Source organism: Nycticebus coucang, chromosome 3 (assembly GCF_027406575.1).
Source record: "Nycticebus coucang isolate mNycCou1 chromosome 3, mNycCou1.pri, whole genome shotgun sequence".
Taxonomy (NCBI): Eukaryota; Metazoa; Chordata; class Mammalia; order Primates; family Lorisidae; genus Nycticebus; species Nycticebus coucang.
The window spans coordinates 54,608,053-54,635,155 of record NC_069782.1 but is presented as its reverse complement, the minus strand read 5'-3'; the positions used below and the strand labels follow the sequence as shown (position 1 = coordinate 54,635,155).

Below are 27,103 nucleotides of genomic sequence, written 5' to 3'. Positions count from 1 at the left end.
CTAATGCTGAGAATGCACTAGATTTTAAAATATCGTATTAGTATTGAACCAGATGATCTTGTGGCTTCAAGGCAGTTTCAGCACTCCCTGAGACAAGACATACATACCAGGCCTGGACTGTTCGGCACAGACATGTGAACCAGAAAGGTCATAAGCTTGACAGAGAAGGAGCAAAGCTTAGAAGGAGGGATTGATGAAGCCGTTTGCAAAACTTCTCAGGAAAGCAAAATGAATGAATGGATGAATAAATGATATGATCAGTCAACCAATATGGGTTACTGCTGAGCACAGGGGAGGAAACCAAGAAGGACATTTTGGATCACTTCTCTGGCCTCAATTTCTAATTTTCTTTTTAAGTATATGAGGGCTGTCTGGAAAGTATCCAGCTATGTAATATGAAAAATAGAGACACACATGGCTGGAAATTTCTGGACAGCCATTTTGTTTTTGTCCATAAGATGACAGTCTTCAGTCCTCAAGGACTAAGCTCCTTACATGGGCTTTGTTGGAGGCGGAGGGGCAGCACCATGGGTCTAAATCAGAGTGGAGGTGTTTGGTCTTCGCGGATTTCCCGGGAACAGTCCCTCTCCAGTGATGCAGCTTCACATGTACCTGGGGAGCACAGAAGCAGCCCTGGCTTCAGTAACGGCCCTGACCACGGCTGTCTCCACTGCACTCTGTCCTTAGCCGTGCATTGGAGGCAGCTCCTGGGGACAGCAGGCTGCGTGTGCCCACAGCACGCTCTGTCCTTACCTGTACTTTGGAGGCAGCTCCTGGGGACAGCAGGCTGCGTGTGCCCACAGCACGCTCTGTCCTTACCTGTGCATTGGAGACAGCTCCTGTGGACAGCAGGCTGCGTGTGCCCACAGCACGCTCTGTCCTTACCTGTGCATTGGAGGCAGCTCCTGTGGACAGTAGGCTGCGTGTGCCCACAGCACTTTTGGGAAGGTCCATTGTTCTTTCTTTGCCATCTTCGAAACAAGGAAGCAAAAGAGCTCTAATCTCTAATATTATTCCTAAGGCAGGATATCTGTCTATCCCAGATCATTTACTCTATTTAAATTCGTTCTAAAATTTTGTTTTAAAACCATAGCACATAATTTCTTAAGTCACACTTTAGTAAAAAAAAAAAATAAGAAAGAAAAAGTCTGCATGCTATTCTATTGTAGTGTGAACTAAAATACAATCTTAAGCCCCCCCTGAGTGACTGATTAGATCCCTCCCTGTCTTGGCCAAGAGGATCCCTAAAACTGAGTTCTAACCATGAGAAAGGAGATCACACAGGCCTCATCATGCCCCCTCCCTTCTTAGAGAGGTCCTCCGTGACTCACTAACAGGCCTGAGTCTATGCAAGACCTACCTGCAGGTCCTCAATATACACAACAAATCGCTGAGTCTGTCTGGTACTTTGCCTCTAATTAGCAGACCTTTTATCTTGAGCATTCCTTTCCCCTGACTCCTGGTCTTTTTAGATGAAATCTAACTCTTTTAGCCAATTGTCAACTAAAGAATCTTTAAATTGATCTATAACCTATAAGCTCAGGGCTTTCAGATGTTCCACCTTTTGGGGCCAAACCCATGTATGTTTTGCACTATTGATTTTATGATCTCACCTGTAATCTCTGTCTCCCTAAAATATATAAAACCAAACTGTCACTCCAGCACCTCCAAGTGCATGTGCTCAGGGCTTCTTGGGTGTGGTTCCAGGTCATGGTCCTCAAATTTGGCTCAGAATAAACCTGTATAAATTATTTTACAGAGTGTGGCTTCTTGTCTGTTGACAGTAGCTAATATGAAAAATGTTCTCCATTCCTAAGGCTAAAGGAATGTAGTTGGCTGCCTATCAGCCTGTGAAGGAGGCTCGTCTAACGACTACCTCTCAGCCACAGTGTTGATTCAGGGGGCGCAGACGCTGACATGGACCCCATGCACAGTCACAACCAGCAGAGAAGGCGGGAAGCCTTGTTTACACTGTGGTTACAGCAAACGTCTCTGGGAGGAAAAATTCAGATTGAGTTCATCAAGAGCATTATTTTTTAAAGTATAAGATTTGTGGGCGGTGCCTGTGGCTCAGTCATTAAGGCGCCGGCCCCATATACCGAGGGTGGCTGGTTCAAACCTGGCCCCAGCCGAACTGCAACAAAAAAATAGCCGAGTGTTGTAGCGGGTGCCTGTAGTCCCAGCAACTCCAGAGGCTGAGGCAAGAGAATCGCTTAAGCCCAGGAGTTGGAGGTTGCTGTGAGCTGTGTGATGCCACGGCACTCTACCCAGGGCCATAAAATGAGACTCTGTGTCTACAAAAAAAAAATAATAATAATAAGTATAAGATTTGTAGGCCAGGTGAGGTGCCTCACACCTGTAATCCTAGGGGACTGCCTGAGCTTATAAGTTTAAGACCAGCCTGAACCCAAGCGAGAATCTATCTCTAAAAATAGCCAGGCATCGTGGCCGGCACCTGTAGTCCCAGCTACTTGGGAGTCTGAGGCAAGAGATTCACTTAAGCCCAAGAGTCTGAGGTTGCTGTAGGTTGTGACACAACGGCACTCCACCCAGGGTGACAAAGTGAGACTCTGTCTCAATAAATAAATAAATATAAAAGTATAAGATCTGTGACTGTAATAGAAACCTTAATCACTTTGGGAATGAAAACAACAATGTTTGGGGCAAAATGAAAAATGAACCATCATCCTCATTATAAATATGATGAAGTATTTGCAGTTAGGGAAGTCTGTGATATTGCCACTTGCCAATTAATTCCGGATGTTCTCATGTGGAGGATTCTCTATAAAAGGAGAAAAGCAAGATCCTTTATCAGTGTAAGCAGAGCAGCATTCTGCAGAATAAAACCTTTATAGCTACAGTTCTAGCAAGTTTGTTTCTGCATGTTGGCTGATATCCTACAGCTACTCCAATAAACACTAATGCTTTGCGTAGTCCGTTCTTCAACTAATGTGTTTCCTTTTGCCCTTTCTCCTCTGAGCCCCAAGCTTTGACTTTCATCAAACTATCACTCTGCTTACTACTCTTTCTTTCTTCTCTTAGCTTTGGAGAGCAGAAACCCTCTCAGTGCCCGGTGGGTCAGTGTCAGGCACATTTTATGCCTTTTCTTTATCATCTCTGAGCTGGTGACTCTCAAATCTACATCTTTGGTTCTGTTCTCTTGTTTGTAGTTTGTGACTGTCCTTTCAAGTAAAAAATGGCCTATGAAAACAGGAATGTACTCCAGCTTGTGATTCATTCACAGCAGAGCTTTTCCTTGAGATGAGCAGTGTTCACACTGCATGTGCAGAAGTGTGTATATGTTCCTCCCGTTTCGTCAAGAGAGAAGGAGATGTGCACTCAAGGGTGAGGATTAAATAAAACTAACAACTTTACTACTTCACTCTGGGAGCCCAAGGCAGGTGGATGGCTTGAGCCCACAGGTTCAAAATTAGCCAGAGCAGCAGTGTCCATAGCTCAGTGATTAGGGCGCCGGCCACATACACCGAGGCAGGAGGGTTCAAACCTGGCCTGGGCCTGCTAAACAACAATGACAACTTCAACACAAAAATAGCCGAGTGTTGTGGCTGGCCCCTATATTCCCAGCTATTCAGGAGGCTGAGGCAAGAGAATCCATTAAGCCCAAGAGTTTGAGGTTGCTGTGAGCTATTATGTGACCGCACTCTATAGGGGGCAACAAAGTGAGACTCTGTCTCAAAAACAAAACAAAACAAACCCCCCCCCACCAAAAAAAAAACTTTACTACTTCTTCAAGAACGTTCTTCAGTGGCTGGGCCTGGTGGCTCATGCCTGTAATCCTAGCACCAGTCTGGGAGGCCGAGGCAGGAGAATTGCTTAAGCTCAGGAGTTCAAAGATTTTTTATTTTTATTTATTTTATTATTATTTTTTTTGAGACAGAGCCTCAAGCTGTCACCCTGGGTAGAGTGCCGTGGCATCACAGCTCACAGCAACCTCCAACTCCTGGGCTCAAGTGATTCTCCCGCCTCTGCCTCCCAAGTAGTTGGGATTACAGGCGCCTGCCATAACGCCAGGCTAATTTTTTGGTTGCAACCGTCATTGTTGTTTGGTGGGCCCGGGCTGGATTCGAACCCACCAGCTCAGGTGTATGTGGCCGGCGCCTTAGCTGTTTGAGCCACAGGCGCCGAGCCAAGATTTTTTATTTTTGAGAGCAAGTCTTACACTGTTGCCCTGGGTAGAGTGCTTTGGCACCATCACAGTTCACAGCAACCTCAAACTCCTGAGCTCAGGCAATCCACTCACCTTGGCCTTTCAGAGTGCTTGTATTACAGGTGTGAGCCACCACACCCGGCCTAGCTCAGGAGCTCGAGACCAGCCTGAACAAGAATGAGATATCTGGCGGTGCCTGTGGCTCGGTGGGTAGAGCAGCGGCCCCACATGCTGAGGGTGGTGGGTTCAAACCCAGCCCCGGCCAAACTGCAACAAAAAAATAGCCAGGTGTTGTGGTGGGCGCCTATAGTCCCAGCTGCTTGGGAGGCTGAGGCAAGAGAATCGCGTAAGCCCAAGAGTTAGAGGTTGCTGTGAGCCGTGTGACATCATGGCATTCTACCTGAGGGTGGTACAGTGAGACTCTGTCCCTACAAAAAAATAAATAAATAAAAAGAATGAGATACCCATCTCTACTAAAAATAGAAAAAAAAAAGAAAAAAACTAGCTGGGCATCATGGGGAGTGCCTGTAGTCCCAGCTCCTCGGGAGGCTGAGGTGAGAGGATCTCTTGAGACCAAGAGTTTGAGGTTGCTGTGAGCTGTGCCATAGCACTCTACCTAGGGTGACAGAGTAAGATTGTGTCTCAAAAAAGAAAAAGAAAAAAAAAAAAGAAACAAAGAAAATAAAAGGAAAAAGAACAATCTTAAGTGAAACTGGCTTTTTTTTTTTTTTTGGCAGTTTTTGGCCAGGGCTGGGTTTGAACCCACCACCTCCGGCATATGGAGCTGGCACCATACTCCTTTGAGCCACAGGCACAGCCCAGTGAAACTGGCTTTTTAAAAAAACTGCTGCGTACCTGGTGATAAAGGACACCATGGCTACTGTCCAGCTGGGGCCTTGAGTCACGCCAAGGCAACATTGCTACCCACTAAAGGTCAGAGAAGTGAAAACAGCAAATAAAGTCTTAGCATTATTATGATAAGAGTTTTGTCCTCTCAAGAACTTTTCAGGGCATCTGTGGACTGCACTTTGAGAAAAGCTGCCCTGGACTTTAGGATATCGTGGTGAACAGGAAAACAAGGTCCTTGCCCCCAGGAACCTTGAAAAGACGAACATTTAAGAAGTAAAATTTTGGTTCAGGTAGGGTGGGTAGCTCACATCTTTAATCCTAGAACTTTGGGAGGCTTAGGTGGGAGGATTGCTTGAAGTTAGGACTTTAAGACTAGCCTGAGCAAGAGCAAGACCAGGTCTCTACTAAAAAAATAAAAATTAGCCAGGTGTGGTGGCAGGCACCTGTAGCCCTATCTACTCAGGAGGCTGAGGCAGGAGGATCCCTTGAACCCAGGAGCCAAGGTTGCAGTGAGCTATGATGAGACCATGGCACTCTAGCCCAGGATGGGGAGCAAGAGACTCTATCTCAAAAAAAGTCATATTCTGGGGTGGGGAACCTGCATCCTTCTGATTTCAAAGCACCAAAGGCAGCAAGAAAAACTTTACCTTTCTCTGCTTCACCCCCTTATTTATTTATTTTGCAGTTTTTAGCTGGCGCTGGGTTTGAGCCCACCACCTCCAACATATGGGGCCTGTGGGGCCCTACTCCTTTGAGCCACAGATGCTGCCCCGCTTCACCCCTTTTAATGAAAGTATTTGTTACGTAAAATTTGAATTCAATCCTGCACTTAAGGACCAGGAAAGCTACAAGATTTTTTTTTTTTCTTTTTTTTCAGTTTTTGGCCGGGGCTGAACCCACCACCTCTGGCATATGGGGTCAGCACCCTACCCCTTTGAGCCACAGGCGCCACACGGGCTACAAGATTTTTTAAGGCCAGATGTTCCCGTCCCCCAAGGCCTTCTGAGGATGTAACATCAAAGCCAAAAGCTCTGGGATGAAAGGGAGTCGGCCATCCACAAAACTGGGAAGAAGTTTTTGGAGAGGTGATGCAGCAAAGACAAATACTGAGGCTGGAAAGGATTGTCAGGCTGCTGCAGTATTTTTATGGCCCTTTTAAAATTTCTATAAGGGACATGCCAGGTTATTAGCATTAAAAATGATAAAAATATATGTATTAAGTATTTTAATCCTTTCTACAACCTTGTTATTATTCCCATTTTACAGGTGAGGAAACTGGTGTTGGAGCTTGAACACCAAGGGAGTCCAGCCACAGGACCTACACCTTATAATCTTTAAAGTCTTTTGTTTTGAAAATCATTTATTAGATTAAAACTTCCTTGTTAGAGTATATAAAGTGTACTGGGTGTGTGCGTGTGTGAGAGATATTTTATTTATCCCTCTTTGCTTTGGGTCTGGAGGACCAGAAACTATTAAGGCTACTCTGAGACACGTTAGTAGAAGGAACAGTAGCCATGAGCTCAGTACAAAGGAGCGTCTCTGAATAATTCCCCTGAAAAGTGTCTCCACCTGACAAAGAGCAGTGAACTGTGGGACTGATCAGTCCACTCTGCCATGTTCCCCTATTTAGGTAAGTCTTTGAGTGACATTTCTAATTTCCATGACGACCCAACAAGGACAAAGATCTAATGCTCTATTGCCTGATCTACACAGACAGGCAGGAGCAAACCTCACCTGAGACCCACAGGTGAGGGCACCTACATGTCCGCTTTGGTAGGAAAGACCAGCCTTGTCCCAGACAGGGGCAATCAGACCCCCTTGTTGCACTCTGACAGGCGCGTGCTGGTCTTGCACCTTGTCTTTAATCTTATCATTGTGGAGTCCTCTCCGCTTGGCCTCCTCTCAGCCACCCCAACCGCAGGTGAAGAATGCACCTAGCAGCATGAGGGGCTGTCCCTGGGAGCCATCCCTGGAGGTCCATCCCTGGAGATCCATCCCTGGGGGCTGTCCCTGGGGGGTACTAGGCTTCCCCCTTGCTGGCAGGTGCTCTGTTATCATGTTGCTTTTTTTTTTCTTGAGACTGAGTCTCTGTTTGTCGCCCTCCGTAGAGTGCTGTGGTGTCATCATAGCTCATAGCCACCTCAAACTCCTGGGCTCAAGTGATCCTCCTGTCTCAGCCTCTGAATAGTTGGGACTACAGGTGCCCACCACAACACCTGGCCAGTTTTTCTATTTTTAGAGAGACAGGGTCTTTCTCTTGCTCAGGCTGGTTTTGAAGTCCTGAGCTCAAGTGATCTACCCGCCTTGGCCTCCCAGAGGGGTAGGATTACAAGCGTGTGCCACCGTGTCTGGCCCAGCATTGCTTTCTAAGAGACTAAACCTGGAAGACTAACTCCAGTCCAGGGCTTAGCCCCCTGCACCCCAGCCCTAGTAACAGACCACAGCTTCTGCTCACCAAGGGCCCCTGCTCTGAGTGTCTATAAATACATGGTGAAATCTGCTTGATCATATTCTTCCCAACGCTGGTAATACTTACTAGACTGTATGCTCCAGGAGGGTGGGGTCTGGTCTGTTCTGTTTACCGTTTCTTACTAGACTGTATGCTCCAGGAGGGTGGGGTCTGGCCTCTGTCTGTTCACCATAACCTACTAGACTGTATGCTCCAGGAGGGTGGGGTCTGGTCTGTGTCTGTTCACCGTTGTAGCCAGCACTGGCATAGTGCCTGGCGCGTGGTGTGTGCTCAGAGACGCTGAGTGAGTGAAGGATTAGATGAATGGTTTAACTGGACACGTGAAAATAGACATTATCAGTCCAGTGAAAAATTTATCCATTTAGTCTTTTATTTACTATTTTGCAAAAATATATATATATGTATTTATTGTTGGGGATTCATTGAGGGTACACAGAACCAGGTTACATTGATTGCATTTTTTTTTTTTTTTTTTGAGACAGAGTCTCATTTTCTCAGGCCCTCGGCAGAGTGCCGTGGCATCAAAGCTCACAGCAACCTCCAACTCTTGGGCTCAAGAGATTCTCTTGCCTCAGCCTTCAGAGTAGCTGGGACTACAGGCGCCTGCCACAACGCCTGTCTCAAACCCACGAGCTCAGGCAATCCACCCACCTCAGCCTCCCAGAGTGCTGGGATTACAGGTGTGAGCCACCACGCCCGGCCTTATTCCGCAAATATTTGTTGAGCACTGATTCTGCTGGGCACTCTGCTAGATGGCTGGAGTATATGATCCATGGGCAAGCAGTCTGATGAGGGAGACTTTCCCAACTAATCCAACTCAGAGAAACAGTGTTTTCCTCACTCATGAGTTAGGCGTCCCTGCATGTAGCACACTGTACCACTCCCAGAAAAGAGGAAAGAAATGGAAGACAGTTCTTCTTCATCTCAGAGCTCTCCAAGGAAAGAGCATGGCCAAATATTAAAATGTTGTGCAATGACACATATGTGAACAAAAAAGTATTAACCTGCCACTGCACCAAATGCTGTGTGTCTGAGTGGTGGGTGATCATTGCTCACGCTGCGTCTGTCAGCGTTCTCGTCAGTCTAGTAAGTCTTTCAAGAATCCAGTTTTTTCCTTCTAACAACTCACCCTAATTTGCAATTACATACTTATTTGCTTCTTGTACGTAGTATTTCTTTTTCACTACATTGCAAGCTCCGAATAAGGCAAGGACTATGTGGGTTTTGATCAGGTCATATTTCAAATTTGCCTTGCACTGTGCCAGTAAATATTGGTTGAATATGTGAATTGCTGTGTATGGTGGCACCCAGCTGAAGACCCACCTACTTGGGAGGCTGAAGCAGGAGGATCATTTGAGCCCAGGAGTTGAAGGCTACAGTGAGCTGTGGTCATGTCTGTGGATAGCTACCGCATTCCATGTTGATCAGTGTAGTGACACCTCGTCTCTAAAAATGAATAGATGAAGGAGGAATCACAGCCAATTTCCTAATTAAAATATTTTGAAACCTGAAAGGATTATAGTGGTGATTCAAGAAACTGGTGGTGTACTTCTGACATGACTTGATCAGGATTTATCTTTTCATACTGAGCTAAATGACTTCGTTTTTTGCTGGCAAAGTTCTGGTCTAGAAACTCATTTACTTTTCTTTATTTCTCAACTTATTTATTTACTTTTAATTGTGGTAGAGATTCTAGTTTACTTTTCACAATAGTCTACATTTTTTTAAATTACTCTATTAATTTTCAATTATATTTTTATATGATGTATTTGGATTTGCGTCTTTAAGTAAAAAAGTGATAAGGACAGTGTTAAGTAAGATAATGAGAGATTAGAAACATTTAGCTTTCTTTTTAAGTTGGGTGACAGCCTCTAAGCTTGAAAACAAAACCCCAGGAAGACCGTGTCATGTTCTGGTCATTAGGTGGAACCCCCGTTACGGTTGGTTTCCTAAGTTTTCAGCCATTTTTTAAATCACAGCCTCTTGTAAAATATTGTACAGTGAATTTAGCACAGTGAACTCCCTTAATTTGGAAGGATCTTGAGAGAAAAAAATATAGTCAATTCATCCAGATTTGAATACTTAGAAATGCTGCTTATTAGAATTTGAATTCATTTTCAGGTTTTCCTGAGAGGTTTGAAGGTCTGTGCTGTGTTTAACAACACAAGGACCAGCTAGAAAACTAGGGTGGGAACTGTTGAGAAGGAAGGGATGACTAACGTCTGAAGGTCAGAGCCCTCGAGCCTGGCGATTCAGCAAGTTGCGACACATGGGCTTTCCCTTTAAAAGAATAAGACAGCAGCACCTGTGGCACAAGGAGTAGGGCGCCAGTCCCATATGCCAGAGGTGGCAGGTTCAAACCTAGCCCCAGCCAAAAAAAAAAAAAAAAGACAAAAACTTCTGTGTTGACTGTTCTCATTTTGGCACCAATAATTACTAGAATTGTGCTTGCTCGTTCATTCCCTCTCTAATGATAAAGGAGACTGCAGCTGCTCAACTTTTGAACTGAAAACCTTGGACAACACAGAAGATAGACAGGCATGATCAGGTCTCCCCATGAGTGGACAGCACGGACAGGTCTCCTCTGTGGTGGACGGCATGGACGAGTCTCCCCTGCAGTGGATGGCACGGACGGGTCTCCCCTGTGGTGAACAGGCATGGACAGGTCTCCCCTGTGGTGGACGGCACGGACAGGTCTCCCCTGTGGTGGAGGGCACAGATGGGTCTCCCATGGGTGGACAGCACGGATGGGTCTCCTCTGTGGTGTATGGCACGGACGGGTCTCCCCTGTGGTGGACGGCACGGATGGGTCTCCCCTGTGGTGAACAGGCACGGACAGGTCTCCCCTGTGGTGGCAGACATCTGAGTCCCATGGGTGGACAGACATGGACGGGTCTCCCCTGTGGTGGATGGCACGGACAGGTCTCCCCTGTGGTGGACGGCACAGACTGGTCTCCTCTGTGGTGGACAGGCACGGACGGGTCCCCGCTTTGGTGGCAGACGTCTGAGCACCATGGTTGCCCCATTAGCCTCCTTTCTCACTTTAGTTCTTTTCATCTTTATTTCCTATCATATTACACATTTCCCCTAACCTTTTCCGCCACCTTCTTTTCCTTCTGTCTCACTCCTACGTTGCACTTTGCACTTCGATTCACAAAACACCTGTTAGTACAGAACAAAGCATAGATGGTCGTTGTGATATAAGGTAAAGTAAACCACTTTCCTATCAATGTAACATACAGGTCTTTTCAAGCAATTAAAGTTGTTTTTGTATGAAAGTTAAATAAGGCTTGGTACCTGTGTCTCGAGTGGCTAAGGCGTCAGCCACATACACCGGAGCTGGCAGGTTCGAATCCAGCCGGGGCCCGCCAAACAACAATGACGGCTGCAACCAAAAAATAGCCAAGCATTGTGGCGGGCACCTGTAGTCCCAGCTACTTGGGAGGCAGAGGCAGGAAAATCACTTGAGCCCAGGAGTTGGAGGTTGCTGTGAGTTTTGATGCCACAGCACTCCACCCAGGGTGACAGCTTGAGGCTCTGTTTCAAAAAAAAAGAAAGAAAGTTAAATAAATTTTTAGCATGGGTGGCGCCTGTGGCTCAGTGAGTAGGGTGCTGGCTCCATGTACCGAGGGTGGTGGGTTCAAACCCGGCTCTGGCCAAACTGCAACAAAAAAATAGCCAGGTGTTGTGGTGGGTGCCTATAGTCCCAGCTACTCGGGAGCCTGAGGCAAGAGAATTGCCTAAGCCCAGGAGTTGGAGATTGCTGTGAGCTGTGATGCACTCTACCAAGGGCAATAAAGTGAGACTCTGTCTCTACAATACATAAATAAATAAATAAATTTTTAGCAGATAAAACCGGCAAACATTTCGTTTTAATTTAATTCAATTTTACTTTTCTGAGATAGAGTCTCACTAAGTTGCCCTCAGTACAGTGCGGTAGTGTCATAACTCACGGCAACCTCAAAGTCTTGGGCTTAGTGATTCTCTTATCTCAGCCTCCCAAATAGCTGGGACTACAGGCACCCACCACTACACCCAGCTATTTTTGTTGTCATTGTTGTTTAGCAGGCCTGGGCCGGGTTCAAACCCTCCAGCCCCGGTGTATGTGGCTGGCACCCTAACCACTGAGTACGGGTGCCGAACCAACCCTTGTTTTAATTTTAATAGAGAACTGTAAAACCATGTAGCAAAGGGCATGGGAAAATGCTTACCTTCTCACACCCTTTATGAGACTATAAATTGTATTGCCAGAAAAGTGCTTATGCTCTTTGACCCCAGAAGATCCACTCGCAGGAGTTTATCCTAAGGAAGTAAAGATGTACACAAGGATTTTTGTGCATGGAAGTTTACCACAGCATTATTGATAATAGCAAAAAATTAGAAAGCACCTCAGTGTCCAACAGTTCCTGGTCCACCATCTGTGTTGCTTCCCAGACTTCTGGAAGGGCCCGGGGTTTTTAGCCTTAGACTTGTCACCTAAACCTCAAGAGGATGAATGAGTCCCTGGAGGTCCGTGGACCTTGACTGTTATTAATTGCTACTCTCTCATTCCTAAGCTTAAACAACTTAGTTTCCTAATCTTTTGCAACAGCCGCTTGGACCTTCGAGCTACTTTCTACTCTGTCTTCCACCATGGTCTATTATTATTATTATTATTATTATTATTATTATTGTATTCCCCGGAGCTTAGCATCATAGTTAATAAGCATTTAGCAATTTTTTATTGAATGGTGAATAAATGAATGAGATGTGTGCATCTATCTGAAAGGAAGAGGCTGAAGCACAAAATATGATTTAAAGAGATTTCTTTTTTTTTTTTTTTTTTTGTAGAGACAGAGTCTCACTTTATGGCCCTGGGTAGAGTGCCGTGGCCTCACACAGCTCACAGCAACCTCCAACTCCTGGGCTTAAGCGATTCTCTTGCCTCAGCCTCCCAAGTAGATGGGACTACAGGTGCCCGCCACAACACCCGGCTATTTTTTGGTTGCAGTTTGGCCGGGGCCGGGTTTGAACCCACCACCCTTGGTATATGGGGCCGGCGCCTTACCGACTGAGCCACAGGCGCCACCCTAAAGGGATTTCTTAAGTCAAAGTAAGGACAGCTGCCTTGCACACGAGCTCCATTTGGCCTTTGCTACAAGCAGGATTTTAAAGGCAAAAAAGGTAACAGGGAGGGGCCTGTTACAGAGTTGTTGGTCAGGAATTCTCATTGGCTTACAGAAACAACGTGGGTTAATGATTGGCTATACATTGTTTAGCTGCAGGGTGTGGGTTACCGTGTGTAGCTTGGCATTATTCGGTCAATTTATTGCTACCTGGGGCAACAGCAAACAGTTTCAGGAGATGAGTGCATATCTCAAAGAGGGGAGTAGAATGTGATTGCTGTCCATTGTGTTAATGTTTTTCTGGGCCTGATAATTTAAAAGGACTTGCATTCCTTAGACAAAACTATTCTTTTCCCATTTGCAATCTGTCTTGGATGTGATTCACTCTACTTCAAGCTGTAGGCCAGCATCCTTCTGTGAGAAGAAATCATTTACACAGCAGTACTGTAAGGAAGAAAATGATTCATAACATTTTTTTTTTCTTGAGACAGAGTCTCAACACAGCCCTAGTGCTGTAGCATCACAGTTCACAGCAACCTCAAACTCCTGGGCTTAAGTGATTATCTTGCCTCAGCCTCCCAAGTAGCTGGGACTATAGGCGACCGCCACAACACCCGGCTATTTTTTGGTTGTAGTTGTCATTGTTTGGCGGGCCCCGGGCTGGATTTGAACCTGCCAGCTCTGATGTATGTAGCTAGGGCCCTAGCAGCTGAGCTATACGCGCTGAGCCGATTCATAATATTTAAAAATTTAACCTAACAAAACAACAATGATGCTTTTGCCATCCATTCATTCAACAGATGTTCTAAATACCTTCTACTACTCAGATTGAAAGCTCTGGAGATAGAACTGCAGAATTAGAAAATAGGAAAACTGCATGGATTGAGCTGTTTAAACTACACAATTAAAGGGACTGGTTTATACACCAGAACATCAGTTTATTAACTCAGAAAGGTGGATTCACCTGAACTATCCATTTCCCATCTATGGGCATTCTCTCTTTTGTATAATGGTACCTTAAAACTAGATAGGTTAGTAGGTTTTTTTAGGAGGCATATATGTATAATCAGTGGTCATCAGACAAAAGTATGAAGCTATGTCTTTCAAGCTATGGAAAGGCCTGGAAATGTCTATTTATTTCTCCAGCAAATCGATTATTCCCATGCTAGATGATCATGATCAAATGCTTTTTTTCCCCCAAGAATACGGAACACTTGACGAATTCTTATGTCATCCTTGCACATGGGCCATGCTAATCTCCATATTGTTCCAATTTTAGTATATATGCTGCCAAAGTGAGAACATGATCAAATTCTTAGTATCTAATTCCCCTTTTGATGTATTTCCTGTGTGTGCTGTGGTTCGAACGTCCCCTCCGAAACTCATGTTCAGACTTAGTCCTCAATGGGGCAATACTGAGAGGCAGGATGTTTAAGAGGGCAGAACCCTCATAGAATGACTTAATCTATTCATGAATTAATGGGTTAATGAGTTAATGAGCTAATGAGTTACCCTGGGAGGGGAACTGGTAACTTTATAAAAAAAGGAAGAGGGGGGTGGAGCCTGTGGCTCAGTGAGTAGGGCGCTGGCCCCATATACCGAGGGTGGTGGGTTCAAACCCAGCCCCGGCTGAACTGCAACCAAAAAATAGCCGGGCGTTGTGGCGGGCGCCTGTAGTCCCAGCTGCTCGGGAGGCTGAGGCAGGAGAATCGCGGAAGCCCAAGAGCTAGAGGTTGCTGTGAGTCCTGTGACATCATGGCACTCTACCGAGGGTGGTAAAGTGAGACTCTGTCTCTACAAAAAAAAAAAAAAAAAAAAAAGGAAGAGGGCTGAGGAAGGTGGCACACCCATATAATCCCAGCACTCTGGGAGGCTGAGGTGGGTGGATGGCCTGAGCTCACGAGTTCGGGACCAACCTGAGCAAGAGTGAGACCTCGTCTCTAAAAATAGCTGGGTGTTGTGGTGGGCACCTGTAGTCCCAGCTACTTAGTAGGCTGAGGCAAAAAATTGCGTAAGCCCAAGAGTTTGAGGATGTTGTGAGCTATGATGCCGTGCTACTCTACCGAGGGTGACAAAGTGAGACTCTGTCTCAAAAAAAAGAGGAAGAGCAACCAGAGCTAGCTAGCACTCAGCCCCGACAGCCCCTCACCATGTGTAGCCCTCGACCTTGGACTTCCCACCTCCAAAACTATAAGAAAGTCCTTTCTTTATCAATCACCCAGTTTTGAGTACTTTGTTATCAGCAATAGAAAATGGACTAAGACAAAAAGGAACGCCCTTTATATTACTCTAGACAAGCGCTGAAATAACTAAGGTGCAGTTTTCATTTTACAGGTAAGTCTGGTCATTAAGGTAAGTCTGTTGAAAGAAGGCTAAAGTGTTTATAAAGGTTAGGTCCTCAGGTTGCTGCTGGGATGATGAAGGATATGGATTTAAGAAGGGTTTGAAGGGGTTTGTCCTTATCTATAATATTCCTCCCTCCCGCTTTTTTTTTCCTTTCATAGTTTTTGGTTGGGACACGCCACCTCCGGCCTGTCAGGCCAGCACCCTACTCCTTTGAGCCACAGGCGCCACCCCTCCCCTTTTTTTTTTTTTTTTAAACAAGGAGAATTTTATGTATTACTTATCTAAATTTTACTTTTAAAAATTATTTTTCTGGTCAGTAACTGATATATATGGAATACAGGAGACAGGAATGCTGCATTATATATAAAGAGACAGAATAATTTGGATTTTCTTTTGAACCAGTAATGAAAAGAGAGCCCCCAAATCTAAGCAGTGAGCAAGTGCAAAAGCCAAGGGGCTCACACCTGGCAAGCCAGAACCAGACATCAGGACCGGGCCTGGGCTTGGGCTCCAAGCTGCAGTCAGAGGCTGACAGAAAATGGAGCGAGGTGAGTAAGGGGCACCAGGCTGGAAAGTGGTGGGTGTGGGCAGCATGGATGGAACAGCACAAGGCCAAGACCCTCGACCCCAAACTAGAATTCTGGCTGAGAGAAAAGCAGAGATGAGGGAAATCTAAAGGAAATACTAAACATTTCTATTTAAAAGAGAGTGGATGGCTCACACCTGTAAACCCAGCACTCTGAGCAGTGAGGCGGGTGGATCACTTGAGCTTAAGAGTTTGAGACTAGCCTGAGCAAGAGTGAGACCCCATCTCTACTAAAAATAGAAAAAATAGCTGGGTATGGTGGCAGGCACTTGTAGTCTCAGCTACTCAGGACGCTGAGGCAGGAGGCAGGAGGATCACTTGAGCCCGAGAGTTTGAGGTTGCCATGAGCTAGGATGATGCCATAGCACTCTACCCAGGTGACAGTGTGAGAGTCTGTCTCAAAAAAAAAAAAATTAAATTAAATTAAAAATAAATAAAAGAGACTAGACACTGCATTGACTGATTAAATGATCAGATCCAACTAGACTTAAATGATACTGGACATTTAATTAGTTTTCCTATTAAACTGCAGGCACGGCTTCAGGAAGACCCATAGGCAGAATGTCAGTGCTATTTTCTCTGCCGGTCTGAGCTGAAATAAGTTAAATGTGCAACCCCCCTGGTTATGTAATAGTTAGTTATAATATCATTCATAGTGCTGCCTGTGGTCACAGCCCGCACAGCAGGTGGGGCAGCTGACCGCCTCAGCCAGCAGGTAGGTGGCTGCTGAGGCTCAGCCATTGGCGCAGCCCTGAGCTATCCCTGGGCTATCCTCGGCTAAGCTGTGCTCATGGTGGGTCATGTGTCCCTCTTTGGCCTGTGGGTTTATTTGTGTTCTGAGGAACAGATTGACCCCAAATGTCTGACATAATCTATGTAAGTGATAGTGTGGGCTGGAGACAGAGACTATCATGGCAGTTTTTAGAAAGCAGATGTGACAGATGGGGCACTGCCAGAGGTTAGCAGGGGTTGTCTAGCTCTGGCTGCCGCAGACAAACACCACAGATCCTGGGCCCACAGGGCAGCTCCTCTTCAGGGAGGAGTCCCAGTGACATTTTAACCACTTGAAGATCAACAGCTCAGATACTGGAACGCGTCGTAGTGGTTAGACATGTGTCAGCGGCAGCCGTCGCACAAACTGGGGAGGGCAGCAGACTGCTGGCGGCCAGGGCGGAGGTCCTGAGGCCCAGTCAAGGCGCCCACCCGGCACAGGGACAGCCTCTCTCGCTGGGCTCGGGAGGAGGGCTTTATTTATTTATTTATTTATTTATTTATTTATTTATTTTTTGAGACAGTCTCAAGCGGTCGCCCTGGGTAGAGTGCTGAGGCCTCACAGCTCACAGCAGCCTCAAACTCTTGGGCTGAAGCGATTCTCTTGCCCCAGCCTCCCAAGCAGCTGGGACTGCAGGTGCCTGCCACGACACCTGGCCATTTTTTTTTGTTGCAGTTGTCATTGTTGTTTTAGCAGGCCCGGAGCAGGGTTTGAACCCGCCAGCCCCAGTGTATATGGCCAGCGCCCTACCCACTGAGCTACGGGCGCTGCCAAGAAAAGTAAATTTTAAGAAATAAAAATAAACCGCCTGATCCCTTCATTTTGAGACTTCACCTTTTCTCAGCAGAGCAGACTGGCCTTGTGAACTGGGAGTTGGGATGGGATGTGAGGCCTGGGCCTTCTTGTCACATCCCGTTTCCTTTTCCCCGTTTATACCTGTGGTGCTAAGAATTCCAAGATGACGCCTGTGATCCTTGCTCTCAGCTTCTAAAGGCTTCCTGCATTCCTGGGCATATGGCCCTCTCCTCTGAAGCCAGCAATGGTGAGTCAAACCCCCTGAGCTTCGAGCTTGGGAATTAGTCCGCTGTTGCCAGCCAGAGAAACCCTGACTTTAGAGGGTCATGTGATTGGATGAGGCCAATCTAGATTATCTTCCATTTGCCACCAGGTGATGTAACTTGATCATCATCTTCACAGGTTCTACCCTGTCTAAAGGTGACAGGGTTTCACAGGGCAAGGGTCACAGGAAGGTAATTTTCTCCTCCCTCCTCCTTGCCACACCTGGTCTTGGGACGGTTTGCCACACCTGGTCTTGGGACAGTAGGAGTGACACAGTAGCCTTCCATTGCAAATCACCACAAATGTAGTAGCTTAAAGCAACACAAATTCATTAGCTCACAGTTTTGTTTATCAAAATCTGAGGTGGGGGATGGGGTCACATGGTTCCTCCACTGCAGGTTCCCTGAAGTCTACATCAAGGTGTCGGCCAGCTTGGCCTCTCTTTGGAAGCTACAGAGAAGAACCTGCTTTCTAGCTCATTCGGAATGTTGGCCGGTCTGCTCTCTGTGATTGTAGAACCGTACCACCCCTTTTCTTGCTGTCTGTGGCTGCTCTCAGCTTCTAAAGGCTTCCTGCATTCCTGGGCACATGACCCCTTCCATCTCAAGCCATCAACGGTATGTCAACCTGTTATCAGCGGCACATGGTTCCAGTGTATTATATGAACAACCCTGACTAGATAACGGGAGACATTTCTGTCCCCTTCTGTTGGTTTTCTCAGCTTCTCTGATTAATACCAATTGGTAGCAATTCCCTCCATGTGGCAGGGGTCCAAATGATAGTTCTCCAAAGGGTCCTGTGATGTGGTTCTGGTGAAAAGGGGGACAGGGAAGATCTGAATGATACTTAACTTCTTTCTCCCTAGTTCAGCACGTTCTCCCAGTAGACATCCTAGTCTTTTGCTGCCAGAGTTCTTTTACCCAGGTAGTGGCGATCCTAGTGGCTCCTAACAAAAGTGCTTTTACTCTTGGGACCACTTGAAACTCAGCAGCCTTTCTGCACCACAGAGCAGGGTGCGGCTCTAGCTCTCTCTCTCTCTCCTGCCAGTCCAGGGCCTCAGGAACTTTCCAACCGCATATGGTTATAAATCTTTGATTCAATTGGGCCTTGTGGGAGATTAGAAACTCTTCATTCCTCCAATAGGTGGCCTCTGTTGTTTCTGGTTCTCTCTTCAAACTCTAGACAGTGAAAATGATCAAACCAGTTGAGCCTGTATTGCTCCTGTGGGAACCAGAGTCTGAGGCCAAGGGTTGGGTCTTTTTTTTGTTTTTTTTTTGAGACAGGGTCTCACTATGTCACCCTGGGTAGAGTGCTGTGGTGTCACAGCTCAAACTCTTGGGCTTAAGTGATTCTCCTGCCTCAGCCTCCCAAGTAGCTGGGACTACAGGTGCCCGCCACAACGCCCAACTATTTGTTGTTGTTGTCATTGCTGTTTAGCAGGCCCAGGCCAGGTTTGAACCTGCCAGCCCCAGTATATGTGGCTGACACCCTAACCACTGAGCTATGGGTGCCGAGCCCAAGGGCTGGGTCTTAATTGAACTCAGCCTCAGAGATCTGAGTAACTGTTCTAAACAGGACAATCTCCTATGAAGAGTCTGAAATATCTGGTATCCTCTAAGAGCAGGCTCAGTTCTCAAACATGCTCCATTCTAATACACTGTTCCTGTTAGAAATTCAATTAATCCGTGTCAAAAAAGGTCTATTGTAACCAAGTAGGGTTTTATTTGAGTAATAGAAGGATGTTAAATACTAGACAATCTATCAATATAATCTCACCACACTAACATATAAAGGATAAAAGCCACATGGTCATTTCTAGATACATGAAAAAAGCAATATATAAAATTGAGGCCAGGTGTGGTAGTTTGTGAGTCCAAGGTGGGAGGACTTCTTGAGGTCGGTACATGTAAGACCAGGCTGAGCAACATAGCAAGACTCTGTCTCCATAAAAAGTGGGGAAAAAAATTAGTTGAGTGTTGCGGGGTGAGTCTGTAGTCCCATTTACTTGGGAAGCTGAGGCAGGAGTTACACTTGAGCCTGGGAGTTTAAGGTTGCAGCGATGATGCCACTGCACTCTACCCCCAGGCAACAGAGAAAGACCAGCTCAAATAAAAACAAAAATCGGGGCGCCTATGGCTCAAAGGGGTAGGGTGCTGGCCCCATATGCCGGAGGTGGTGGGTTCAAACTCAGCCCCAGGCAAAAAAACCCCCTGCAAATAAATAAATATAAAAACAAAAATTCATTCATATAAAAAAATTTTAAAAGGCTCAACGCCTGTGGTTCAAGCACCTAAGGCGCCAGCCACATACACCTGAGCTAGTAGGTTCGAATCTGGCCCGGGCCGCCAAACAACAATGACAGCTACAATAAAAAAATAGCTGGGTGTTGTGGCAGGCGCCTGTAGTCCCAGCTACTTGGGAGGTGGAGGCAGGAGAATCACCTGAGCCCAGGAGTTGGAGGTTGCTGTGAGCTGTGATGCCATGGCACTCTACCCAGGGTGACAGCTTGAAAAAAAAATCTTAAAAAGCTAGAAATAGAAAAAAAAACCTTTTATATGTGATATAGGGCATCTACCTAAAATAGCAAACATCAAACTTTAAAAGCATTTTTTAAAGTCAGAAGTAATATGAGGATGCCTACTACCATTTCCACTATTCCATAAAGTAATAATTGTTCTAATGATTATAAGAAGATGAAATAAGAGGCATAACAAAGGAGGAAACAAGGTGATAGTTTTTGCAGACAACATTATCTATATAGAAACTCCAGGCCAGTTGTGGTGACTCACGCCTGTAACCCCAGCACTCTGGGAGGCTGAGGCGGGTAGATTGCCTGAGTTCATAAGTTCGAGACCAATCTGAGCCAGATTGAGACCTAGTCTCTAAAAATAGCTGGGCGTTGTGGTGGGCGCCTATAGTCCCCGCCTACTTGGGAGGCTGAGGCAAGAGAATCTCTTGAGCCCAAGAGTTAGAGGTTGCTGTGAGCTATGATGCCACAGCACTCTATGGAGGATGACAACGTGAGACTCTGTGTCAAAAAAAAAAAAAAAAAAGAAAGAAAATCCAAGAGCATCTGCTGAAAAACTAATAGATACACATCAGGGTGCCAAAAAATGTATATGTGCTTTTTTTTTTTTTTTTTGGTAGAGACAGAGTCTCACTTTATCACCCTCAGTAGAGTGCCATTGCATCACAGCTCACAGCAACCTCCAGCTCTTAGGCTTAGGCAAGTCTCTTGCCTCAGCCTCCTGAGTAGCTGGGACTATAGGCGCCCACCACAAGGCCCAGCTATTTTTTTGTTGCAGTTTGGCCGGGGCCGGGTTTGAACCTGCCACCCTCGGTATACAGGGCCGGTGCCCTATCCACTGAGCCACAGGTGCCTCCCAATGTATATGTGTTTTAAGAAACAGTCTATTACTTTTCATTCACTGTAATCAGAAGTGTCTGGACACTGATGGGATCCACAGTGAGGACCTCTCGTGATTGCAGAAGTCAAACGTGACTAGTATTCATCTTTTGTTACATTGAGTATTACAATTTCAATATGTTTTTCTTTTTTTTTTATTAAATCATAGGTGTGTACATTGATATGATCATGGGGCATCATTCACTAGCTTTACAGACCATTTACCAAGTTTCACATATACCCTTGTAAGATGCACCTCAATATGTTTTTCTTTCCTAAAATGTGTATACTTTTTTTAGCACACTCTGTGTGTGTGTATATAGACACGTGTGTGCATGGATATATATGTATCTCACAAAGTGCAGCAGTATTGCTGGCCATAAGATCAAAATGCAAAAATTACTAATTGTCTCATATGTCAGCAATAATCAAAATTAAGTTAGTAATAAAAGTTATAAAATACCTCAGAAAAAAAATTAGCTGAAGATACAAGAACTATAACGAGAAAATAATAAAACATTATTAAAGGGCTGGGCACAGTGGCTCACTCCTGTAATCCTGGCATTCTGGGAGGCTGAGGCAGGTGGATCACCGGAGATCAGGAATTCAAGAGCAGCCCGAGCAAGAGTGAGACCTCCGTTTCTACTAAAAATAGAAAAACTAGCCAGTCATGGTGGGCACCTGTAGTCCCAGTTACTTGGGAGGCTGAGGCAACAGGAGGATCGCTTGAGCCCAAGAGTTTGAGGTTACTGTGAGCTATGATTACGCCATGGCACTCTACCTAGGGCGACAGAGTGGTGAGACTCTGTCTCAAAAAACAAAAACACCAAAAAAAAAAAAAAAAAACCCCAACCAAAAAAAAAAAAAAAAAGAAAGCATTATTAAAAGATGTCAAGATAGAATATAAAAAAAGCAATATGTCATGTTCAAATTTGGTCAGAATTCATACCGAAAAGATGTCAAATTAATCTATCAATCCAATTCAATCTGAAGCAAAATGACAACACGATTCTTTTTATGAAATTGACAAACTGGTTTTAAAAATAACATCTAAGAAGAGCCAAAACAATACTGAAAAAGATAAGGAGGGGCGGCGCCTGTGGCTCAGTCGGTAAGGTGCCGGCCCCATATACCGAGGGTGGCGGGTTCAAACCCAGCCCCGGCCAAACTGCAACCAAAAAATAGCCAGGCGTTGTGGCGGGCGCCTGTAGTCCCAGCTACTCGGGAGGCTGAGGCAAGAGAATCGCTTAAGCCCAGGAGTTGGAGGTTGCTGTGAGCTGTGTGAGGCCACGGCACTCTACCGAGGGCCATAAAGTAAGACTCTGTCTCTACAAAAAAAAAAAAAAAAAAAAGAAAAAGAAAAAGATAAGGAGTATTTGCCCTCTTAGATATTATAACCTACTATACAGCTGAATACTCTGTGGCCCAGCAATTCCATACACACACACACACACACACACACACACACAGAGCCTATATATGTTTATGGATTCATAAACTTTTTTTTTTTTTGAGATAGAGTTTCACTACGTCACCCTCAGTAGAGTGCTGTGGCATCATAGCTCACAGCAACCTCAAACTCCTGGGCTTAAGGGATTCTCTTGCCTCAGCCTCCCAGTAGCTGGAACTACAGGCGCCCAGCACAACGCCTGGCTATTCTTTCTTTCTTTCTTTCTTTCTTTATTAAATCATAGCTGTGTACTTTAATGCAGTCACGGGGTACAATTTGAAATATTTTCATCAAACTGGCTAACATACTCTTCATGGCATTTTCTTAGTTATTGTGTTAAGACATTTATATTCTACATTTAGTAAGTTTCACATGTACCCTTGTAAGATGCACCGCTGGCTATTCTTTTGTTGCAGTTGGCCCAGGCTGGGTTCGAACCTGCCAGCCTTGGTGTATGTGGCTGGCACTATAACCACTGTGCTACCAGCACCAAGCCAGGATTCATAAATTTATAGCCAACATATAAGATATACACTTAGTGGATATGCATTAAATTGATCATAATGATTGCTTTAAGAGATGGGAGAGGAATGGGAGTAAGAATAACTGGATTTTCAGCTTTTTTTTTTTTGAAACAGAGTCTCACTCTGTCACCCTGGGTAGATTCAGGGCCTCAGCCTAGCTCACAGCAACCTCAAGCTCTTGGGCTCAAGCAATCTTTCTGCCTCAGCCTCCAAGTAGTTGTGACTACCGGCACCTGCCACCATGCCTGGCTAGTTTTTCCATCTTCAGGAGATGGGGGTCTCACTCTTGCTCAGTTGGTCTTGAACTTGTGAGGACAAAAAAATCCTCCTATCTCGTGGTCTTCTGGAGTGCTAGGATTAGAGGCTTGAGCCACTGCACCCAGCCTCAACTTTTAAAATTCATGTTGCATTTTAAAAATGTATTTGCTATAGAAGTGATAAATAGAAATTTTTGATCAGTGGATATATTGGATATTAATTGTTCTGTGAATGTTTCTGAATGTTTTAAACTTGTTAAAACAAAACGTTAATTTTCAAAATAGAAATAAAAAGTCTGTATTTATATTCACCATTTGCTGGGCTTTTGATGTTTAGTAATTTATTTTTTTGAGATAGGGTCTTGCTCTGTTGCCTGGGCTAGAGTGCAGCAACCTCAAATTCCTGGGCTCAAGTGATCCTCCTGCCTCAGCCTCCCAAGTAGCAGGCACTACAGGCATGTGCCACTAGTCCTAGATAATTTTTCTATTTTTTGTGACTCTTGCTCATGCTGGTTTTGAACTCCTGGCTTCAAGCAATCCTCTAGCTTTGCCTTCCCAATGTGCTAGGATTACAAGGTATAAGCCACTGTGCCTGGTCTGCTTTGTAAATAACACTATTCAGTTCCAAATGTTTGGAAAGATATACGGAATTTAAACTACTTCTGTCCTTTTGATAGTCTCATAAATATTGTGAAATTCAGCAATGTAAAGACTATTTCTGAGATAAATCTTGTTTATTTTTCACCATGCTTTAAGTATTAGTCACTTGTCATTAATAAATATAAGTATGAAGTGGGCTCGGAGCCTGTAGCTCAGTGGCTAGGGCAGCAGCCACATACACCGGAGCTGGTGGGTTTGAATCCAGCCCAGGGCCTGCCGGACAACAATGACCACTACAACAAAAAAATAGCTGGGCGTTGTGGTGGGCACCTGTAGTTCCAGTTACTTGGGAAGCTAAGGCAAGAGAATTACTATTGTGGATATGTTTGCTGTTTATATCCCAAAGAATATATATTCAAGATATCTCCACCTACTGGAAAAGCTCGTGGGCATTGAAAACAGTATTACCCTGTTTCCCCGAAAATAAGACATCCTCCGAAAATAAGACCAACTCACAGGAACAATAAGACATCCCCTGAAAATAAGACCTAGTGCATCTTTGGGAGCACACCTTAAAATAAGACACTGTCTTATTTTCGGGGAAACAGGGTAGTAAAGCCTCAAGTAAGCACAATGAAGGGCAAGTGACACAGGACAATCGTGACTGTGGGTAAACAGCAGCAGCTGGTCTGCATTGAAGAGAAACTGCTTTTAGAGTGAGCTGATTCGGTTGGCTTTCTTATTCCTCATTTTGACTTCACAGTACTTGCAGTTTTTGAGACACCACTATAGTCCTGGGTGGGTCGGCTTTCTGGTTGCTCCTCTCATTCCTTTGTTGTTCCAAGCTCTGCCCCCGCCTGAGCTTCCTACCGTGAGCCGGGTTCTGTGGAGTATCACCTACAACTCATCAGCAGCTCAACTTCTCATCCCTCCAGGCTTTTTTTTTTTTTGTATTATCCTCAATCTTCTTTAGGTGGAAACTGAGTCATCTGGCTAAGTTCTGTTGACATCAGGACTGTGACTACCTTGGTCACCATTTGGGGCCTGAGGAGGGCACAGTGCACACGGCAAGCGTCAAATGCCTGGTCTGTGAGGGACTGAATGCTTGCCTCACCCCTTTATTTCTCTAAATTCTATCACTTCTACCTTCATTTCTGGTTCCAATAGAAAAGGATTAATCCTATCAGCTCTGCCTTTTGTTTTCTGCTGTATTAGTTTTGTCAAGATTTTTGAAGCACAGGGCCAATGAGAATGGGGAAAGTCAGTCTTGAAGGGGGCTGGCCGGAATGTTCTGAGTTTGAGTCAGCTTTTGGTGGGCCAGTTAAAATGGTCTGAAGCAGAGCGGTGCCTGTGGCTCAAAGGAGTAGGGTACCAGCCCAGTATGCTGGAGGTGGTGGGTTCAAACCCAGCCCTGGCCAGAAACTGACAAAAAAAAAAAAAAAAAAAAAAGAACGGTTTGAAGCAAATCACCAAGTTATATGCTACCAAGCTCTGCCTACCCTGTTTAAAACCCAAATTTCCCTGCTTGGCATTTAAGGCAACTCTAAGTTCTTAAAATGTTTTCTTGACTTCCAAGCAAGTCAAACTGACTTACAGTTTCTCAATCTTGTCATATTTTCACTTCTATATTTTTTAATAATATTTTTCTTGCACCTGGAGTATTCTTTACTTTTATTTAAGTCTTAACACCCCCGGAGACACAAAACAGGTGTGATCCTCTCTAAGGTCCTTGCAAACTGCCTTAGTGTTGACTGAGCAATTTTGTTTGAACTCTCCTAGTACAGACCCGTTTGCTCATTTGGTATCTTTTTGTTTACTCTTTCTTACCAGTAGAGATTTTCTTTCACCCAGAGTCAAGCACCAAGGTCTCACAACCAGATATCTTAACATATTTGATCAAATAAAGATGAGGGTTTTTTTTTTTTTATAGAGACAGAGTCTTACTTCTAAGTTCTGTTGACAGCAGGAATGTGACTACTACTTTGTCACCCTTTGTAGAGGGCCGTGGCATCACAGCTCACAGCAACCTCCAACTCCTGGGCTTAGGCGATTCTCTTGCCTCAGCCTCCCTAGTAGCTGGACTACAGGCGCCCGCCATAATGCAACGAGATTGTTTTTAAAAAGCCAAATTAAATCCCTGAAGTTGATTGTGATGGCAATTAAATTAAATCAATTGGGTGACCACTATGTCTTAAAGAGAAGTTCCTTTCTAATAGGCTGGGGAGTAGGAGATGGGAAGGACTACGTCTCACTTTACTGCCCTTGGTAGAGTGCGGTAGTGTCACAGCTCACAGCAACCTCCAACTCCTGGGCTTAGGTGATTCTCTTGCCTCAGCCTCCCGAGTAGCTGGGACTACAGGCATCCACCGACAACGCCCGGCTATTTTTTGTTGCAGTTTGGCTGGGGCTGGGTTTGAACCTGCCACCCTCAGTATACATGGGGCTGGCACCCTACCCACTGAGCCACAGGCACCTCCCAGGATTACTTTTATTTAAAAAAGGTTCTTGTAAAAAAAAAAAAATACATACACACACACACACACACATATACAAATAAAAGGTTCTTGTTCAGGAGGCACTAATCACTTCCTGACCAGAGAAGCTGCTCTTTGCAATGACTGCTTTTTGGATGGAGCCAACGGAATTCATGTTCGCATTAATTTCTGAGACTGCATCAAAACTCTTGCCACACCTATGTGAGCAAGTAGAACTCTCAGAACTGAGTGCACATGTACATATACATTTATTATATATATATATTTTAACCCACACATTCCAAAAGCATGCTCTCTTGTACCACCAGCCCCACAACTATAACCACCATTTATTTCTCCAACTAGAACATTTGTATACCCTGCGAGATGAACCTGTATTCTATGCTATTTTTAATCTTAAAAAACAAGTCTTAAAATAACTCATTTGTATACAACTCCAGCAGCTGGAGTAGACTTAACATATCACACAGCTGTTAACTTTGGTTTCTTGTTGGTAGCACAGACACCTGGGGCGTAAACACAACACAAAATCTGCACAGGGAAGACCTGAAATCCCAGCACTCTGGGAGGCCAAGGCGGGTGGATTGCTGGAGCTCCGGAGTTCAAGACCAGCCTGAACAAGAGTGAGACCCCCGTCTCTAGGAAAATAGAAACACTAGCCCGGCGCCGTAGCAGGCGCTTGTCCAGCTACTTGGGAGGCTGAGAAGGAGGTCTCTTAGCCCAGGAGTTTGAGGTTGCTGTGAGCTAGGATGACACCACGGCACAGGGCGACAGAGTGAGACTGTCTCAACAACAAAAAAAAGCCAAAAAAAAAACCCCATTGCCCAATGGCTAAAGGCGAGTCTCGAGAGTGGCGCGCTACAAAGGCCGGCAACAGCGGCCTATACTCCCAGCCCACCTGGCCAGTCGCCCGCCCGCCGGGTCCCCACCCTCCGCCTCTCGCGAGGCGGCGGCTAAGCTCCGCCCCTTCTGGGCAGCGGCGGCGCCCAGCGCATGCGCGCGCGGAAAGGCGCGGA

The 27,103-nt window shown here is 45.3% G+C and overlaps 1 non-coding gene across 1 annotated transcript; it reads right to left on the bottom strand.

Moving 5' to 3' along the window:
• Positions 1 to 13,791: 13,791 nt before the first annotated feature.
• LOC128582786 (U6 spliceosomal RNA) lies at positions 13,792 to 13,897 on the bottom strand. Its single transcript, XR_008379228.1, has one exon. It is a non-coding gene; the product is annotated as a U6 spliceosomal RNA (small nuclear RNA).
• Between the last annotated feature and the right edge of the window lie 13,206 nt (positions 13,898 to 27,103).